The sequence below is a fragment of the Scyliorhinus torazame genome, chromosome 7 (genome assembly GCF_047496885.1).
Source record: "Scyliorhinus torazame isolate Kashiwa2021f chromosome 7, sScyTor2.1, whole genome shotgun sequence".
Classification (NCBI taxonomy): domain Eukaryota; kingdom Metazoa; phylum Chordata; class Chondrichthyes; order Carcharhiniformes; family Scyliorhinidae; genus Scyliorhinus; species Scyliorhinus torazame.
This window is the reverse complement of record NC_092713.1, coordinates 171,811,987-171,834,460: the sequence shown is the minus strand read 5'-3', so window position 1 is coordinate 171,834,460 and position 22,474 is coordinate 171,811,987. Positions and strand designations below refer to the sequence as shown.

Genomic DNA, 22,474 nt, shown 5'->3' with positions numbered 1-22,474 from the left:
GTGTAAACCGCACTTCTATCGACCGGATAAGGCCCACCTGGTAAAGGCATCCCGGCCCTTTGAACGCCTCAGTATCGATTTCAAAGGGCCCCTCCCCTCCAAAAACCGCAACACGTACTTCCTTAACATCATAGATGAGTTCTCCCGCTTCCCGTTTGCCATCCCCTGCCCTGATATGACCACCCCCACTGTCATTAAAGCCCAGCAAAGTGTCTTCACCCTGTTTGGTTTACCCAGTTATGTCCACAGCGACAGGGGCTCGTCGTTCATGAGTGACGAACTGCGTCAGTACCTGCTCAGTAAGGGCATCGCCTCGAGCAGGACTACCAGTTATAACTCCAGGGGAAACGGGCAGGTGGAGAGGGAGAACGCGACGGTCTGGAAGACCGTCCTACTGACCTTGCGGTCCAGGAATCTCCCAGTTTCTCACTGGCAGGAGGTCCTCCCCGATGAGCGCTACGCTATTAGGTCCCTCCTTTGCACGGCCACAAACCAGACTCCTCATGACCGTTTGTTTTTCGCGAGAGGATCTACCTCAGGGGCTTCGCTTCCACCCTGGCTGATGACACCGGGTCCAGTCCTCCTCCGAAAACATGTTCGGAGTCATAAGACCGACCCTCTGGTAGAGATGGTCCAGCTCCTGCACTCCAACCCACACTGTGCGTACGTCGAACACCCCGATGGCCGGCAAGATACCGTCTCCCTCCGGGACCTGGCGCCCGCAGGCTCCACCACCACTACCACTACTGCACCCCCCACACTATGTCCCGTCCAACCTCCCATGTTCGGCGCCCCCACCCCATATGGTTCCCGCGCTCGTTACCACCCGCCGCACTGGTCCACAGGAATGAAGCTCCGGAAGAGTCGCTCCCGGAGTCCACGCCTGTGCCCGCTCCGGACCCACTTCCACAGCCACCCAATGCGGCTGCAACACCAGTGTTTCGGCGGTCGCAACGTACGATCCGGGCACCGGAGCGACTGAATCTATGAGCCCGTCACCCCCGCCGGACTTCATTTTTAATCAGGGGGTGAATGTGGTGAATGTATAATGACTGATAATTCACCAGTGCACTGTGGTATGTTATTAATCCGTGGGCTCTACCTATGGGCCATTGTGTGGCTTCACCCACAGGGGATATGTTGGGGCATGTACGGGCTCCGCCATGGCTCCACCCCCTTTACAGGAAGTATAAGAGCTGCTGGCCTGCGGGGCCGCCTTCAGTGTTGTACCGGTCACAGGCAGGCTCGGTTCTAAGCTGATTAAAACCATGGTTTACTTCTCCACGTCTCTTTGAGTGAATTGATGGTCGCATCAGGTTGGACAGTTTTAGTTAGGCTCGACGCATCTTTAAATTTGAGTGTCTCCGGGGACCAATCTTATGCGGTTTTGGTTTGAATTTTTCTTTCTTTCCCTTTCAATTTTTTTTTCTCTCAGTTTAGAAAAAACAGAAAAAGAAGAGCGAGAATTGAGAACGTCGATGGGAAGAATCTCCCGTGATTTTTTTTTCTCGAAAAGAAGAGCAAGAGTTAAACGCGTCAAAAGTATCAATCTCCGGTGAATCTTTTTTTAAAAAGGGGGGAAAGAAGAGCGTGAATGGAGGACGTTGACGGGAGCCACCAAACTTGCGGCACCTCCTACATATCGCCAACCGAAAGACTCGTGTGGCATGAATGTTACTTGCCACTTGGAGCTGAGATGATTGACCTCCAATCACCACAACCATCTTCCTTTCTGCTGGTATAACTCCAGCCAGCAGAGAACTTTCCCCCTGATTACCATTGACTTGAATTTTGGTGAGGATCCTTGATGCCATACCCGCTCAAATGCTGCCTTGATGTCAAGGCAGTCACTCTCACCTCACCTCTGGTGTTCAGCTCTTTTTCCATGTTTGAACCAAGGCTGTAATGAGGTCAGGAGCTGTGTGATCCTGGCGGACCCAACCTGAGCTGCTGAGGAAGTGCCGCTTGATGGCGCTGTTGATGACTCCTCATATCGCTTTACTGATGATTGAGTGCAGACTGATTGGGGGGGGGGGGTAATTGGCCGGGTTGGATTTGTCCTGTTTATTGAGTACAGGACATACCTGGGCAATTTTCCACATTTCTGGGTAGATGCTAGTGCTGTAGCTGTACAGGAACAGCTTGGCTAGAGGCGCGGCAAGTTCTAAAGCTCATGTCCTTAGTAATGTTGCCGGAATGTTGTGTGTGTGTGTTGTCATAATATACACAAGTATATCATGGTGCAGACACACACTGATGGACACACAGTGGGACCAATCAACATACACAACACCGCAGCCAATCACCAGTGAGAGCACACGCACTATAAAGACAGGGGGCATCAGAGTTCCCGCTCATTCGAGTAGCAGCTAGCTAGGAGCACAGAGCTCACAGCCTGCAACACAGACATTCACCATGTGCTGAGTGCATCAACTGGTTAGGCCAAGGCAACGGTCTTTCGTTAAAGCTGGTATCGTATTTACCCACAGTTCAAGTATGTTTAAATCGTTAACCTTTTAATAAAATAGTGTTGCACTACTTCAAGTTTCAAGTGTTGGTGACCTGTATGTGATCCAGAACACCCAACACACAGTGTGTGTAAATATTTTCATGTGTTAATGTTTGTGCATGTAAATGTGTGTGCAAATGTTTGTGTGCAAATGTTTATGCGTGCAAATGTTTGTGTGTGTAAATGGTTATGTGCGCAAATGTTTGTGTGTAAATGATTATGTGCACAAACTTTTGTCTATGCAAATGCTTGTAGGTGTAAATTTGTGTGTGTGTAAATGCGTGTGTCTGTAAATGCTTCTGTGCAAATGTTTGTGTGTGTAAATGCTTGTGTGCACAAATATTTCTATGCACAAATCTTTGTGTGTAAATGCTTGTGTGCAAATGTTCTGTGCGCAAATGTTTATGTGTGTAAATGCTTGTGTGAGCAAATGTTTATGTGTGCAAATGTTTGTGTCTGGGAAAATTATATGTAAATGTCTGTATGTGTGTGTAAAGATGTGTGCATGTGTGAAAGGGAGAGAAAGGTCGAGAGGCAGGGATAACAAGACACTGATCACCATGTGAGATGTGAGTGGTTGTATTTAAGTCGTTGTTCACTGCCCCCTCTGGCGTTTCTCAGTTCTGCCAGTCACTGAGCGCAAGTCCTTCACTCTTTCTCTCTCTCTCCACAAATCTCACTTTAGAGCACGCTCAGAGCTGACACCAGAAGCTCAGGTAAGTGTCAATTGTATTTGATGTATTGGTGACTGTATGTGTGTTTTTGAGCAGTTCGCAGTGGGATTTAAGCTCAGTTGTGTGTGAGCTGGGTTCCTCAGACCGATAAGAAGGATTTACACAAAGACGATCTGTGTGAAATTGTGAAGCAGCCTAGAGCCCTGCTTCTGCCTCAGTCTGTTTGCAGCTGACAAACACTTGAGGAGTAACATTAAACTGAAAACATGCTTCACTGTGCTGATCATTCTTTATAAAACATTGGACAGGCTTTGAAAAGATGATCTGGCCACAACTGACTGAAATGTATTGTTTCAAAGTGTCAAACTGCCAGACTAATCCTTTTTGAGTAGAAGTTGCACTTACCCTGACTTCAGTTTGATTTTGGTTAAAATTCAGGTATTGGCAAGGCCAGAGATCAGAGCTGGGGCATACCAGCAGCTTAGTTAATGCAAGTAACAGAAAGCACTGGGAGGGTTTCCAGCTTTCAGACAACGGAAGGAGGATACGGAGGTGGAATCTCTTAGATTCATCTGTCCTACTCAAACATTGTCGGCAGGCTTAACAGGGGTGAACAGCACGATGGCAAAAAGCTGGTCTGCACCAGAGCACAGAAACATCATCTGGGATTCACATCTACGTACACACAGAGGCTCTGGTTAAATTTCTAACTGATATCTTGAAGCACACAGATATGGGTATTTCCTCTTCTCACTCACCAATGGGTGATTCCTCTGCTGTGTAGCAGCTGCGCGTGAAAGAATTCCCCATTAACAGCATCAAATGTCTTCATCTGCAATGATTCAGATACCTTCAAATACCTTCATATACAACAATTTAGATACCTTCAAATACCTTCATATAGAACAATTCAGATACCTTCATATACAACGATTCAAATACTTTCAAATATATTCCTGTACAACAATTCAAATACCTTAAAATATCTTCATAGACAATGATTCAGATACCTTCAAATACCTTCATATACAACAATTCAAATACCTTTGCATACAGCGATTCAGATACCTTCATATACAACAATTCAAATACCTTTGCATACAGCGATTCAGATACCTTCATATACAACAATTCAAATACCTTTGCATACAGCGATTCAGATACCTTCATATACAACAATTCAAATACCTTTGCATACAGCGATTCAGATACCTTCATATACAACAATTTAAATACCTTCATATACAACTATTCTCTCCTTCAAAGATTCTGGTAAAAAGAAACCCAGTCTCATTGGAATTAATTTCCACACATACCGACTCTCACTGGGGTATGGGATGCACACACACTGGACACGATTTAGCCACTGCGTCATGCCCAGTGCGGATCTGGGCGCACCGGTTAAATACTGGGAAAGACCAAAATTGAGATTTGTGCTGGGCCCGAATCAGTTTGCTGTCGAACCGGCTGCAACCATTGATGGGTTCTGGATCACGCCCAAATATGGCGAGCATATCATTTGCATTAATTTCTATCTCACCAGCGAGATTGAAGTCGAATATAACTGCCTGCCAGGAATTAACCGGTTCCCCTGCAAGAAATCGCGGGTATAACTTTGTACTCCATTTTAAAAACAGGAAGCTGACACAATGGCTGCTGAGGGGAAGTGAGGAAGTGAGTTGCCAGTTCCATTTTCAGGCATGCAGCTCAGGGGCACTGGAGCTCCTGCCCCGGTGCTTGAGGGGGGGCGGGGAAGGGGACGGGATTGACATCTCAGGGGTGTTGGGCTCGGTCAGGGAGCTAAAGCATTCCAGGGATCAGGGATCATCCCTGAGTTGCAAGGGGTGGGGTGAGGGGCTTTTCGTCTCTGAAGCCTTCAAGCCATCATTAAATTTTGTCGATACAAATTAATAGGGGCAACTACAGCTGCTGCCTGTCTGTCTTATCAAAACCGTCCTGGACAGATCCCTGGGTGGGATTCTCCCATCGGATGGCTACGTGTCGACGCCGGCGTAAAAACGGGCGTGTTTTACTCCGGCGTTGGTGCCTGTTCCGGGACCCCATCCTCCGGCCCAGCCTCTCCAGCGGCCCACGCCTCTCCAGCTGCCAATCTAGGCGTGAACTCAGCGCCGCGGGGTGCGCGCATGCGCAGTGGCACCAGCGCCAACGCACGCATGCGCAGCGGCCTTCTTCCCCGCGCCGGCCCCGTCGCGCCCCCCCCCCCCCCGCCCCCAGGCCGACCCCGGACCCTTCAACGCTGAGGTCCTGCCGGCTCAGAGCATGTTAGAACGGCGGCGGCGGGACTCAGATTTTGTTTGACGGCTACTCGGTGGATAATTGCGTCCCGACGTTGGGGCGACGTGGCACGATTCGTGCGGCGCCACGGCGCTGCTCCGACCCGGTGTGGGGTCGGAGAATCCCGCCCCCTGTTCTTGGTTCTATCCTGAAGGTCATTTTAACTTCCCTTGACTGTGAGCAGCCTCTGTCACAGTTAAAGGCGAGTGTTAATAAAGAATTGCCCTTGTTAGTTGTGAAAGCACTTCAGAGCTCTCAAGTGGCTGCTCGTGGGCTCCGTGAACCGGTGAGGTGGGCCACTCCACACCTTCAGGGGCTAGGCCTGCGCCGGAGTGTTTGGCGCTAGCTGGTGTGGAAGGGCTTGGCACCGCGCCGGCTGGCGGAGGCCCTTTGGCAACATGTGCTGGCGTCATCCCAGCGCATGCGCAGGGGGGTTCTTCTCTGCACCGGCCATGGCGGAGGTTGACAGCGGCCGGTGCGGAGGGAAAGAGTGCCCCACGGCACAGGCCCGCCCATGGATCGGTGGTCCCAGATCGCGGGCCAGGCCACCATGGGGGCACCCCCCGGGCCCATATCCCCCCCGCGCCCCGCCGAGGACTCTGCAGGCCGCCCATGGAGCCAGGTCCCGCCGGTAAGGACCTGTTGTGATTTACGCCGGTGGGACCCGCCGAAAACGAACGGCCACTTGGCCCATAGCGGGCCGGAGAATCGCCGGGGGGCCGCTGCCAGCAGCCGCCGACTGGGGAGCTGCGATTCCCGCCCTCGCCAAAACCCCGGCGGCGGAGAATTTGGCAGCTGGCCGGGGGGGATTCACGCCGCCCCCCTGCGGATTCTCTGGCCCGGCGGGGGGGTCGGAGAATCCCGCCCCACATCTCAGATGATGATTATTGTGTCACATTTCAATCAAACGTTGAAGGCTGAACACTTTAGAAGAGTCAGCACTATACAGGCAGCAGCCAACAATCAAACACTGAAGAGCTGGGCTTTAGCCATGGGGATATCCTCATGACAAAAGGGTAAGTGTGTGGATCAGCAGTGGGCACTGAGCACGGTCTCCCTAATGTTCACAGCAGGGTTCTGGGGTCTAGAGGCTCATGGTGTGCTCGGGGATGAGTGTACAGAGCTAGATTCTCCAGCACAACCGGCTGTTATTGACAGATTCCACAAAACAGCCACATCAAAGAGAGTTAAGTGCTGCCAATTCCCAGCTCAGCACTTCAAAATCACTCAAGCAAGAAGAATCATAGAATTTACACTGCAGAAGGAGGCCATTCGGCCCATCGAGTCTGCACCGGCTCTTGGAAAGAGCACCCCACCCAAGGTCTACACCTCCACCCTATCCCCATAACCCAGTAACCCCACCCAACACTAAGGGCAATTTTGACACTATGGGCAATTTAGCATGGCCAATCCACCTAACTGGACTGTGGGAGGAAACCGGAACACCCGGAGGAAACCCACGCACACACGGGGAGGATGTGCAGACTCCGTACAGACAGTGACCCAGCGGGGAATCGAACCTGGGACCCTGGAGCAGTGAAGCATTTGTGCTATCCGCAATGCTACCGTGCTGCCCGATGCAAGAGACGTGCTTGCACTTAACTCCCTTTGATATGGTTGATTTTTGCAAACATTGTGGTTTCAGTACTTGGATTTACTCATCCATAAAGAAGATGGAGGAAGCAAAACTCACAGCTGGTTTGTGGAAGCTGTCACTCACAGCCCACTACCAGACATCTGAGGGGTTTAAATACAGGTCACAGATGTTGGGCATGATTCTTCGACCCCCTCCGGGACGGAGAATCGCTTGGGGGGGGGGGGGGGGGGGGGGGGGGGGCGTGGGGGGGGGGTGGGTGCGGGGGGGACACACACACAACGTGATTCTGCCCTGCCGGCTGCCGAATTCTCCAGCGCCGAGGATTTGGCGGGGGCGGGAATCGCAGCTCACCAGTCCGGGGCCGTTGGTAGCGTCCCCCCCACCCCCCCCCCCCCCCCCCCCCGGCGATTCTCCGGCTGCTGTAACATTCCGCGATGGCTGACGCAAAGATGAACACCCCAGCACATGCTGGTGCTCCCGCGCATGCGTCAATTTGGCCGGCGGAGGCATTTCGCCGCCAAGCCCCTTCCGCGCCGGCCAGTGCGCCGCAAACCACTCCGGCGCCGGCCTAGCCCCTGAAGCTGCGGAGGATTCTGCACCTTCGGGGCTGCCCGACGCCGGAGTGCTTCACGCCACTCCTTCCCGCCAGAGTTGCACGCCCCGCCGGTTTTCGAAGAATCCTGCCCGTTCTCTTTCCAGCAATAAACACAAGGGGCAGGATTCTCCAAAATGGGGCTATGTCCCCACGCTAGCGTCAAAACGCGGGCGTTTCACTCTGGACTTTCCTTAAGAAAGACCAGAGTGATTCTCCTACTGCAGAGGACTGGCAGGGCCCCGGGGTGCTCGTTGCAGATCTGGCTGCGGATACGGGGCCCTGCACTTCCGGTCGAGAGTCCGTGCACAGCGCATGCCGACGGCCACAGCGGCTGCCCTGTACGACATGGCGGGCCTGGATGGAAGAAGTAGGTCCCCCCAAGATCGCACGCGTCAGCGGATCGGTGCCACCCGATCGTTTGCAGGGCGGGGAGCAGCTTCGGACCAGATTTCGCCATTGACGCCCATTCTCCGCCCCCGCGCCGATCGCGATTTTGGCTCGGAGAATCCCACCCATGGTGTTTCCAACTGAGTGTTACACCTGTACTTTTTTTCAGTGCCTCTACCTGGACAGCTCTTTGCCTTCCTTACAGAGGTCTCTTTTCTGGGAGGAGTCTGTTAGGGGATGCGGCGGGGATCCATTTAGTTAGGAGGACCTTAGTTTGGGTCCCTTGAGTTAGGTTTTGAGGGGGTCCCTTTTGGTCTGGGGTCTCTGGGGAAGGTCCTTTTAGTTAAGGAGTCTCAGGGGGGTCGCTTTAGTTCAGGATGTAAGGCTGGTCTCTGTGTGGGTCTCCCATTTTAGGGGGTCCTGTGTGTGTGTGTGTGTGGGGTGGGGGTGTTGTGAGTCATCCCTGTATTTGGGAAAGGGGGCACCCAGAAAACCCGGGGTTGGTGGGGGAGGGCTGCATTAGGGTGTTGGGGTGGCAGGTGACTGCTGCAGGAACTCGCTACCCAGCCACAATGGTGGCTGATAGCATCCCTTGAATTCCTCGCTGGGCATAAAGTTGTATGGAGAGTGATACTGAATTCCTTCCTGATCAGCGCTCCCTGGTGTACAGATTCACACACATCACTCACTGGGGTCAGGGTGCCACAAACACTGACTCTCACTGGGGTCAGGGTGCCACACACACAACACTCACTGGGGTCAAGGTTCCACACACACTGACTCTCACTGGGATACAGTTCCACTCACACTGACTCTCACTGGGATACAGTTCCACACACACTGACTCTCACTGGGATACAGATCCACACACACTGACTCTCACTGGGATACAGTTCCACACACACTGACTCTCACTGGGATACAGTTCCACACACACTGACTCTCACTGGGATACAGTTCCACTCACACTGACTCTCACTGGGATACAGTTCCACACACACTGACTCTCACTGGGATACAGATCCACACACACTGACTCTCACTGGGATACAGTTCCACACACACTGACTCTCACTGGGGTCAGGATTCCACAGACAGTGACTCTCACTGGGGTACAATTCCACACACTGACTCTCACTGGGATACAGTTCCACACACATTGATTCTCACTGGGGTTAGGGTTCCACACACACTGACTCTCACTGGGATACAGTTCCACACATACTGACTCTCACCGGGGTACAGTTCCACACGCACTGACTCTCATTGGGATACATTTACACACACACTGACTCTCACTGGGGTCAGGGTTCCACACACTCTGACTCTCACTGTGGTACAGTTCCACACACACTGACTCTCACTGGGATACAGTTCCACACACACTGACTCTCACTGGGGTCAGGGTTCCTCGCACACTGACTCTCACTGGGATACAGTTCCACACACACTGACTCTCACTGGGGTCAGGGTTCCTCGCACACTGACTCTCATTGGGGTACGGGTTCCACACACACTGACTCTCACTGGGGTCAGGGTTCCTCGCACACTGACTCTCACTGGGATACAGTTCCACACACACTGACTCTCACTGGGGTCAGGGTTCCACACACACTGACTCTCACTGGGATACAGTTCCACACACACTGACTCTCACTGGGATACAGTTCCACACACACTGACTCTCACTGGGATACAGTTCCACATACACTGACTCTCACTGGGATACAGTTCCACACACACTGACTCTCACTGGGATACAGTTCCACACACACTGACTCTCACTGGGATACAGTTCCACACACACTGACTCTCACTGGGGTCAGGGTTCCACACACACTGACTCTCACTGTGGTACAGTTCCACACACACTGACTCTCACTGGGATACAGTTCCACACACACTGACTCTCACTGGAGTCAGGGTTCCACACACACTGACTCTCACTGGGATACAGTTCCACATGCACTGACTCTCACTGGGGTCAGTGTTCCACACACGCTGACTCTCACTGGGATACAGTTCCACACACACTGACTCTCACTGGGGTCAGGGTTCCACACACACTGACTCTCACTGTGGTACAGTTCCACACACACTGACTCTCACTGGGATACAGTTCCACACACACTGACTCTCACTGGGATACAGTTCCACACACACTGACTCTCACTGGGGTCAGGGTTCCACACACACTGACTCTCACTGTGGTACAGTTCCACACACACTGACTCTCACTGGGATACAGTTCCACACACACTGACTCTCACTGGGGTCAGGGTTCCACACACACTGACTCTCACTGGGATACAGTTCCACACACACTGACTCTCACTGGGATACAGTTCCACACACACTGACTCTCACTGGGATACAGTTCCACACACACTGACTCTCACTGGGATACAGTTCCACACACACTGACTCTCACTGGGATACAGTTCCACACACACTGACTCTCACTGGGGTCAGGGTTCCACATACACTGACTCTCACTGGGATACAGTTCCACACACACTGACTCTCAGTGGGGTCAGTGTTCCACACACGCTGACTCTCACTGGGATACAGTTCCACACACACTGACTCTCACTGGGATACAGTTCCACACACACTGACTCTCACTGGGGTCTGGGTTCCACACACGCTGACTCTCACTGGGATACAGTTCCACACCCACTGACTCTCACTGGGATACAGTTCCACACACACTGACCCTCACTGGGATACAGTTCCACTCACACTGACTCTCACTGGGATACAGTTCCACTCACACTGACTCTCACTGGGATACAGTTCCACACACACTGACTCTCACTGGGATACAGTTCCACACACACTGACTCTCACTGGGATACAGTTCCACACACACTGACTCTCACTGGGATACAGTTCCACACACACTGACTCTCACTGGGATACAGTTCCACACACACTGACTCTCACTGGGATACAGTTCCACTCACACTGACTCTCACTGGGATACAGTTCCACACACACTGACTCTCACTGGGATACAGATCCACACACACTGACTCTCACTGGGATACAGTTCCACACACACTGACTCTCACTGGGATACAGTTCCACACACACTGACTCTCACTGGGATACAGTTCCACTCACACTGACTCTCACTGGGATACAGTTCCACACACACTGACTCTCACTGGGATACAGATCCACACACACTGACTCTCACTGGGATACAGTTCCACACACACTGACTCTCACTGGGGTCAGGATTCCACAGACAGTGACTCTCACTGGGGTACAATTCCACACACTGACTCTCACTGGGATACAGTTCCACACACATTGATTCTCACTGGGGTTAGGGTTCCACACACACTGACTCTCACTGGGATACAGTTCCACACATACTGACTCTCACCGGGGTACAGTTCCACACGCACTGACTCTCATTGGGATACATTTACACACACACTGACTCTCACTGGGGTCAGGGTTCCACACACTCTGACTCTCACTGTGGTACAGTTCCACACACACTGACTCTCACTGGGATACAGTTCCACACACACTGACTCTCACTGGGGTCAGGGTTCCTCGCACACTGACTCTCACTGGGATACAGTTCCACACACACTGACTCTCACTGGGGTCAGGGTTCCTCTCACACTGACTCTCATTGGGGTACGGGTTCCACACACACTGACTCTCACTGGGGTCAGGGTTCCTCGCACACTGACTCTCACTGGGATACAGTTCCACACACACTGACTCTCACTGGGGTCAGGGTTCCACACACACTGACTCTCACTGGGATACAGTTCCACACACACTGACTCTCACTGGGATACATTTCCACACACACTGACTCTCACTGGGATACAGTTCCACACACACTGACTCTCACTGGGATACAGTTCCACACACACTGACTCTCACTGGGATACAGTTCCACACACACTGACTCTCACTGGGATACAGTTCCACACACACTGACTCTCACTGGGGTCAGGGTTCCACACACACTGACTCTCACTGTGGTACAGTTCCACACACACTGACTCTCACTGGGATACAGTTCCACACACACTGACTCTCACTGGGGTCAGGGTTCCACACACACTGACTCTCAGTGGGATACAGTTCCACATGCACTGACTCTCACTGGGGTCAGTGTTCCACACACGCTGACTCTCACTGGGATACAGTTCCACACACACTGACTCTCACTGGGGTCAGGGTTCCACACACACTGACTCTCACTGTGGTACAGTTCCACACACACTGACTCTCACTGGGATACAGTTCCACACACACTGACTCTCACTGGGATACAGTTCCACACACACTGACTCTCACTGGGGTCAGGGTTCCACACACACTGACTCTCACTGTGGTACAGTTCCACACACACTGACTCTCACTGGGATACAGTTCCACACACACTGACTCTCACTGGGGTCAGGGTTCCACACACACTGACTCTCACTGGGATACAGTTCCACACACACTGACTCTCACTGGGATACAGTTCCACACACACTGACTCTCACTGGGATACAGTTCCACACACACTGACTCTCACTGGGATACAGTTCCACACACACTGACTCTCACTGGGATACAGTTCCACACACACTGACTCTCACTGGGGTCAGGGTTCCACATACACTGACTCTCACTGGGATACAGTTCCACACACACTGACTCTCACTGGGGTCAGTGTTCCACACACGCTGACTCTCACTGGGATACAGTTCCACACACACTGACTCTCACTGGGATACAGTTCCACACACACTGACTCTCACTGGGGTCTGGGTTCCACACACGCTGACTCTCACTGGGATACAGTTCCACACCCACTGACTCTCACTGGGATACAGTTCCACACACACTGACCCTCACTGGGATACAGTTCCACTCACACTGACTCTCACTGGGATACAGTTCCACTCACACTGACTCTCACTGGGATACAGTTCCACACACACTGACTCTCACTGGGATACAGTTCCACACACACTGACTCTCACTGGGATACAGTTCCACACACACTGACTCTCACTGGGATACAGTTCCACACACACTGACTCTCACTGGGATACAGTTCCACTCACACTGACTCTCACTGGGATACAGTTCCACACACACTGACTCTCACTGGGATACAGTTCCACACACACTGACTCTCACTGGGATACAGTTCCACACACACTGACTCTCACTGGGATACAGTTCCACACACACTGACTCTCACTGGGATACAGTTCCAGACACACTGACTCTCACTGGGATACAGTTCCACACGCACTGACTCTCACTGGGATACAGTTCCACACACACTGACTCTCACTGGAGTACGGTTCCACATACACTGACTCTCAGTGGGGTACGGTTCCACACACACTGACTCTCACTGGGATACAGTTCCACACACACTGACTCTCACTGGGGTACGGTTCCACACACACTGACTCTCACTGGGATACAGTTCCACACACACTGACTCTCACTGGGATACAGTTCCACACACACTGACTCTCACTGGGATACAGTTCCACACACACTGACTCTCACTGGGATACAGTTCCACACACACTGACTTTTTACGCAGAGGGTAGTGGGTGCCTGGAACTCACTACCGGAGGAGGTAGTGGAAGCAGGGACGATAGGGACATTTAAGGGGCATCTTGACAAATATATGAATAGGATGGGAATAGAAGGATACGGACCCAGGAAGTGTAGAAGATTGTAGTTAAGTCGGGCAGTATGGTCGGCACGGGCTTGGAGGGCCGAAGGGCCTGTTCCTGTGCTGTACATTTCTTTGTTCTTTGTTCTTTGACTCTCACTGGGATACAGTTCCAGACACACTGACTCTCACTGGGATACAGTTCCACACACACTGACTCTCACTGGGATACAGTTCCACACGCACTGACTCTCACTGGGATACAGTTCCACACACACTGACTCTCACTGGAGTACGGTTCCACACACACTGACTCTCACTGGGGTACGGTTCCACACACACTGACTCTCACTGGGATACAGTTCCACACACACTGACTCTCACTGGGGTTCGGTTCCACACACACTGACTCTCACTGGGATACAGTTCCACACACACTGACTCTCACTGGGGTACGGTTCCACACACACTGACTCTCACTGGGATACAGTTCCACACACACTGACTCTCACTGGGATACAGTTCCACACACACTGACTCTCACTGGGATACAGTTCCACACACACTGACTCTCACTGGAGTACGGTTCCACATACACTGACTCTCAGTGGGGTACGGTTCCACACACACTGACTCTCACTGGGATACAGTTCCACACACACTGACTCTCACTGGGGTACGGTTCCACACACACTGACTCTCACTGGGATACAGTTCCACACACACTGACTCTCACTGGGATAGAGTTCCACACACACTGACTCTCACTGGGATACAGTTCCACACACACTGACTCTCACTGGGATACAGTTCCACACACACTGACTTTTTACGCAGAGGGTAGTGGGTGCCTGGAACTCACTACCGGAGGAGGTAGTGGAAGCAGGGACGATAGGGACATTTAAGGGGCATCTTGACAAATATATGAATAGGATGGGAATAGAAGGATACGGACCCAGGAAGTGTAGAAGATTGTAGTTAAGTCGGGCAGTATGGTCGGCACGGGCTTGGAGGGCCGAAGGGCCTGTTCCTGTGCTGTACATTTCTTTGTTCTTTGTTCTTTGACTCTCACTGGGATACAGTTCCAGACACACTGACTCTCACTGGGATACAGTTCCACACACACTGACTCTCACTGGGATACAGTTCCACACGCACTGACTCTCACTGGGATACAGTTCCACACACACTGACTCTCACTGGAGTACGGTTCCACACACACTGACTCTCACTGGGGTACGGTTCCACACACACTGACTCTCACTGGGATACAGTTCCACACACACTGACTCTCACTGGGGTTCGGTTCCACACACACTGACTCTCACTGGGATACAGTTCCACACACACTGACTCTCACTGGGGTACGGTTCCACACACACTGACTCTCACTGGGATACAGTTCCACACACACTGACTCTCACTGGGATACAGTTCCACACACACTGACTCTCACTGGGATACAGTTCCACACACACTGACTCTCACTGGGGTACGGTTCCACACACACTGACTCTCACTGGGATACAGTTCCACACACACTGACTCTCACTGGGGTACGGTTCCACACACACTGACTCTCACTGGGATACAGTTCCACACACACTGACTCTCACTGGGGTACGGTTCCACACACACTGACTCTCACTGGGATACAGTTCCACACACACTGGGTGGGATTCTCCCATCCTGCGGCAGAGTCCCCGCGCCGTCGTAAACGCCGTTGAATTTTACGCCGGTTCCAGGGGCCTGATCTAACGACATATTCTGGCCTGCAAAATGGGCCAGCCTGGGCCCGTCGTGAAGCACGGGGGCGCGTGGCGACACACCGGCGTCATTCGCGCAATGACCCGATGACGCGGCGCCGAGTCGCTGAAAATGTTCGCGAGCGGCGCACACTCACGAGACCTGTGAGATGGACTCTCCCCGCCGTGCCGCTCTGAGGTTCCGTGATCACGGCCTAGAGGCGCTGCTGGACGCGGTGGAAGATCGGAGGCGATCCTGTGCCGTTGACGTGGCCACCGAGCAGTGCCGCAAGAAGGTGCACGACCTGACGAGGGCAGCCAGGGTGAGCACACCGAGACGTGCCCCTGGCCCCTGGCAACACCCAACCCCTACCAGTCACTCATGTGACCAACCCCACCCCCCCATCCCCCATAAGTGTCGCCAAATCCCTCACTTGACTCTCATGGTTTGCACACACCTGAGAGCCGCCGTGGCCGGGTGCCCAGTGCTCCCATGCCATCAGCGGGATGGGGTGTACCGACTAACTCTGATGCTTTGCTGTCCCCCCCCCCCCGAGGAGAAGAACGCCCACAACCACAGGGACTGTGTGAGGACTGAAGGCGGGTTACCTGTACTGCACCCCGTCACAGTACACGAGCAGAAGGCACCGGACCTTGTTGGCGGAGGTGGGGACCGGGAGGTTGCCTCTTGCCAGATCGGAGGCGCACCAGCAAGTGAGAGTCCCCTGCCTGCCTACACCCCCCCTCCCCCAGCACATATCCTCACTCCAACCGCCCCCCCCCCCAGCACACCCTCACTCCAACCCCCCCCCCCAGCACACCCTCACTCCAACCCCCCCCACCCCAGCACACCCTCACTCCAACCCCCCCCAGCACACACTCACTCCAACCCGCCCCCCCCACCCCAGCACCCCCTCACTCCAACCCACCCACCCCAGCACACCCTCACTCCAACCGCACCCCCCCCCAGCACACACCCTCACCCCATTCCCCCCCCAGCACACACCCACACCCCATTCCCCCCCAGCACACACCCTCACCCCATTCCCCCCCCGTCACACACCCTCATTCCAACCGCCCCCCCCAGCACACACCCTCACCCCATTCCCCCCAGCACACACCCTCACCCCATTCCCCCCCAGCACACACCCACACCCCATTCCCCCCCAGCACACACCCACACCCCATTCCCCCCCAGCACACACCCTCACTCCAAACCCCCCCAGCTCACACCCTCACCCCCTTCCCCCCCCCAGCACACACCCTCACCCCAACACCCCCCCAGCACACACCCTCACCCCATTCCCCCCCCCAATTCACACCCTCACCCCCTTCCCCCCCCCAGCACACACCCTCACCCCAACACCCCCCCAGCACACACCCACACCCCATTCCCCCCCAGCACACACCCTCACCCCATTCCCCCCCCGGCACACACCCTCATTCCAACCGCCCCCCCCAGCACACACCCTCACCCCATTCCCCCCCAGCACACACCCTCACCCCATTCCCCCCCAGCACACACCCTCACCCCATTCCCCCCCAGCACACACCCTCACCCCAACACCCCCCCAGCACACACCCTCACCCCATTCCCCCCCAGCACACACCCTCACCCCAACACCCCCCCAGCACACACCCTCACCCCATTCCCCCCCCCCAATTCACACCCTCACCCCATTCCCCCCCCAGCACACACCCACACCCCATTCCCCCCCAGCACACACCCTCACCCCATTCCCCCCCCCCGGCACACACCCTCATTCCAACTGCCCCCCCCAGCACACACCCTCACTCCAACCCCCCCAGCTCACACCCTCACCCCCTTCCTCCCCAGCACACACCCTCACCCCAACACCCCCCCAGCACACACCCTCACCCCATTCCCCCCCCAATTCACACCCTCACCCCATTCCCCCCCAGCTCACACCCTCACCCCATTCCCCCCCAGCACACACCCTCACCCCATTCCCCCCCCCAATTCACACCCTCACCCCATTCCCCCCCAGCTCACACCCTCACCCCATTCCCCCCCAGCTCACACCCTCACCCCATTCCCCCCCAGCTCACACCCTCACCCCATTCCCCCCCCAGCTCACATCCTCACCCCAACACCCCCCCAGCACACACCCACCCCATTCCCCCCCAGCTCACACCCTCACCCCCATTCCCCCCCAGCACACACCCTCACCCCATTCCCCCCAGCACACACACTCACCCCATTCCCCCCCCCCCAGCACACACACTCACCCCATTCCCCCCCAGCACACACCCTCACCCCATTCCCCCCCAGCACATACCCTCACCCCATTCCCCCCCAGCACACACCCTCACCCCAATCCCCCCCAGCACATACTCACCCCATTCCCCCCCAGCACACACCCTCACCCCATTCCCCCCCAGCTCACACCCTCACCCCATTCCCCCCCAGCACACACCCTCACCCCATTCCCCCCCAGCACACACCCACCCCATTCCCACCCAGCTCACACCCTCACCCCATTCCCCCCCAGCACATACACTCACCCCATTCCCCCCAGCACACACCCTCACCCCATTCCCCCCCAGCACACCCCCACCCCATTCCCCCCCAGCACATACACTCACCCCATTCCCCCCAGCACACACCCTCACCCCATTCCCCCCCAGCACACCCCCACCCCATTCCCCCCCAGCACATACACTCACCCCATTCCCCCCAGCACACACCCTCACCCCATTCCCCCCCAGCACACCCTCACCCCATTCCCCCCCAGCACATACACTCACCCCATTCCCCCCAGCACACACCCTCACCCCATTCCCCCCCAGCACACCCCCACCCCATTCCCCCCCAGCACATACACTCACCCCATTCCCTCCCCAGCACACACCCTCACCCCATTCCCCCCCAGCACACACCCTCACCCCATTCCCCCCCCAGCACACACACTCACCCCATTCCCTCCCCAGCACACACACCCACCCCATTCCCCCCCAGCACACACACTCACCCCATTCCCTCCCCAGCACACACACCCACCCCATTCCCCCCCAGCACACACCCTCACCCCATTCCCCCCCCAGCACACACACTCACCCCATTCCCCCCCAGCACACACCCCCACCCCATTCCCCCCCCAGCACACACCCCCACCCCATTCCCCCCCAGCACACACCCTCACCCCATTCCCCCCGCCAGCACACACCCTCACCCCATTCCCCCCCCCAGCACACACACTCACCCCATTCCCCCCCAGCACACACACTCACCCCATTCCCTCCCCAGCACACACCCTCACCCATTCCCCCCCTCAGCACACACCCTCACCCCAACACCCCCCAGCACACACCCTCACCCCATTCCCCCCAGCACACCCCCACCCCATTCCCCCCCAGCACACACCCTCACCCCATTCCCCCTCAGCACACACCCTCACCCCATTCCCCCGCCAGCACACACCCTCACCCCATTCCCCCCAGCACACACCCTCACCCCAACACCCCCCAGCACACCCCCACCCCATTCCCCCCCAGCACACACCCTCACCCCATTCCCCCCGAGCACACACCCTCACCCCATTCCCCCCCAGCTCACACCCCACCCCCCCTCCCCAGCACACACCCTCACCCCATTCCCCCCAGCACACCCTCACCCCATTCCCCCCGAGCACACACCCTCACTCAAACCCCCCACAGCACCCCCCCTCCCCAGCACAGACCCTGACCCCATTCCCCCCCAGCACACACCCTCATCCCAACCCCCCAGCACACACCCTCACCCCATTCCCCCCCAGCACACACCCTCACCCCAATCCCCCCCAGCACACACCCTCACCCCATTATTCCCCCCAAGCACACACCCTCACCCCATTCCCCCCCCCCCGCAGCTCACAACCTCACCCCGGTCTGCGTGTGTAATGATACATGCTGCATTGTGTGTTGCTGGATCTGCCGCAGGTCGTCCCGGACCATCTGCCGCTGCTCGGACCCCACAAGTGCCAGGTCCAGATGGCCCCAGGGACGGACACCATGGCGTGGACGGCAGACGGCAATGAAGGCCTTCCTCCGTCACTGTGTCACTGCAGTCGGACGCACAGAGGACGGACACCCAGGACAGCGACAGCCCCGAAATGGGGACGATGGACACTGACCCGCATGGCAGTCAGGATAGTGACACACAGATGACGGACAGACCGGTCAGTGCCCCTCAGATGGGGGCGAAAGAAAGAATACCGGTCAGGGCTCGACGCAGGAACCACCAGACTCTGGGACCGATGACGAACCCTGACTTGGCATCACTGCACTCACCCACACCCCCCACCATCGCAGAGACTCGCACCTCGGTTGGGCACATTAGTGATGAGGCTTCTGGAACGCACACTGGTGCGCACCACACAGCCGTACCGGTACAGCAGGTGGAGGTAGGAGCAGCCGAGGGGCCGGCCGGCCGGAGGGCAGGCCAGCAACTGCCAACTGCCGCCCAGATGGTTCCCGGGTTCCTGGACTTTCTAATCCCACCCAGAGACCCGATGCCGGCTTCCAGCAACTGCAGACGCAGGTGGAGGAGTCCATCCGCATCCAGGCACAGGGAGTGGTGCCGGTCATGGTTGCCACCCTGGCCGACACCACTCAGGTGGCATCCGCGGTGGAGGCAATGGGTCAGGTAATGCAAGGCATGGGGCTTCATGTGCATGTGTCATCCGTGGCCCAGGACAGGGCTGCCCTCTCACAGGCAGCCAGGTGCCAGAGTCAGCTGGACATCTCAGCCGTGCTGCGCAGTCTGGCCGAGTCTCAGCAGGCCATCACTGAGAGCATCGCGGCCTCACCCAGGTGATGGCCGAGTCTCAGCAGGCCATCGCTGAGAGCATCGCGGCCTCGCCCAGGTGATGGCCCAGTCTCAGCAGGCCATCGCTGAGAGCATCGCGGCCTCGCCCAGGTGATGGCCCAGTCTCAGCAGACCATCGCTGAGAGCATCGCCCAGGTGATGGCCAAGTCTCAGCAGACCATCACTGAGAGCATCGTGGCCTCGCCCAGGTAATGGCCCAGTCTCAGCAGACCATCGCTGAGAGCATCACCGGCATCGCCCAGGCAATGGCCCAGTCTCAGCAGACCATCGCTGAGAGCATCGCCCAGGCAATGGCCCAGTCTCAGCAGACCATCGCTGAGAGCATCGCCCAGGCAATGGCCCAGTCTCAGCAGGCCAACGCTGAGAGCATCGTGGCCTCGCCCAGGTAATGGCCCAGTCTCAGCAGGCCAACGCTGAGAGCATCGCGGCCTCGCCCAGGTGATGGCCCAGTCTCAGCAGACCATCGCTGAGAGCATCGCCCAGGTGATGGCCCAGTCTCAGCAGACCATCACTGAGAGCATCGTGGCCTCGCCCAGGTAATGGCCCAGTCTCAGCAGACCATCGCTGAGAGCATCGCCGGCCTTGCCCAGATGGTGGATGGCATTGCACAAGCCCAGAGAGAGGTGGCGCAGTCCCAGACAGGGATGGCCCCCTCCCTGAGCTCCATCGCTGCTAACATTCAGACCCTCATCGATACCACAGCGGGCCTCCAGGACTGACAGCGGCAGGTGTCGGTGGTGCCTCGGGGCCTGTCTCCGCTCGCACCCCCGTCCCAAAGAGAGGCCCGGGGGCCACCGGGCACCCGAGGGAGGAGGAGATTCCGGGGCCCATCCCAGTGACTCCTGCAGGGGAGGTCCCGGCACTCCGCGGATCCTCGGACTTGTCCCATCCCTGGCGCATCTGATGGGCAGTGGGAACAACAGGGTGGCACCATGCCATCCAGCGCGCCCACGGAGCAGCCTGGCCTATCCAAGCTGGGCCGCCCCAGGAAGCGCATGCCAACGGGGAGCCAAGTCACAGGGCCGGAGTCTCAGCAGTCCGCCTCCACTCCTGCTGTACCATCTGGGGAAACACCAAGGTGTAGTGTTAGGGCCCATAAGGCCAAGACGTTTGACACCTAGTAAGTTGGCACAGGTGCAGGGCACAGTATAGTTATAGGGGCGAGGGCACTTGTATGTCACCGTTACAATTGAACCCACGGTTACACCAATGCAAGATGCCTCTGTCCGATGGCTGCGGGGTCGTGAAGGGAACTGATTGGCACTGTGTTTGTTGGTCGGTGGAACGGTGAGCCCAGGTGGGTGTAAAGATTCCCCCCGCCGTACTCGGCACCCCGCCGCCAGCTGCCCAACATGTTCATGGGAGTGTCCGTTACGCATACAGGGACCACCCACGTGGAGGGTGTAGCTGTGGCCATGAGTCAGACATTGTCTAACGATTTGGAGCTGACAGCTCATCGCAGAGCGGGTTGTCATCATCCTTCATGATGTGGAGATGCCGGCGGTGGACTGGGGTGAGCATCCTGCATGGCATCGATCACACCCGCTTCCACAGGCAACTGTGTGAGCCCAGCCCGTTGTGCCGCAGTTGGAGGGTGCTGTGCATGTGGTGGTGTGGAAGGTAAGGTAGTCGGGTGGTGTGGGAGGTGAGGGTGCTGGGTGGTGAGGTGGGTCGGTACGGTGGTGCCCGTGCCCCTGCTCAGAGAGCCCCTACCCCCCTAGTTGGTGAAACATGCGGCTATTAACACCTCGCGTGCGCGCTGGCCAAGCCGGTGGCCTCGTGCAGCCTCCCGTCCATAACCCGCCCCCATGTCGCGTCTGTTGCCCCTCTCGTCCCCATCCTCCTCATCTGGAGAGGCGTCCCCTCCCGCGGCCTCCTCCTCCAGCACATCGTCCCTCTGCTGGGCAATATTGTGGAGGACCCAGCAGACAATGACGATGCGGCCGACCCTCTCCGAATGGTACTGGAGGGTCCCTCCAGAGCGGTCCAGGCACCTGAAGCACATCTTCAACAGGCCAAAGCAACTCTCGATCACACCCCTGGTTGCTGCATGGGCCTCATTGGAGCGGGTCTCTGCATCGGTCTGTGGCCTACGTATAAGCGTCATCAGCCATGACCGCAACGGGTAAATTTTGTCACCCAGCAACCAGCCCCGCAGGCGGGAGGGGGGGGGGGGCCT

General features: G+C 56.2%; 1 protein-coding gene across 1 annotated transcript in view; it reads left to right on the top strand.

The window, feature by feature from the left end:
- Window positions 1-3,148: 3,148 nt before the first annotated feature.
- LOC140426708 (probable voltage-dependent R-type calcium channel subunit alpha-1E) overlaps window positions 3,149-22,474 on the top strand; it is a 1,526,345-nt gene continuing 1,507,019 nt past the window's right edge. Inside the window, exon 1 of the mRNA XM_072511794.1 lies at window positions 3,149-3,225. The gene's annotated coding sequence lies outside the window, so the exon portion shown is untranslated. The remainder of the gene's footprint in view (window positions 3,226-22,474) is intronic.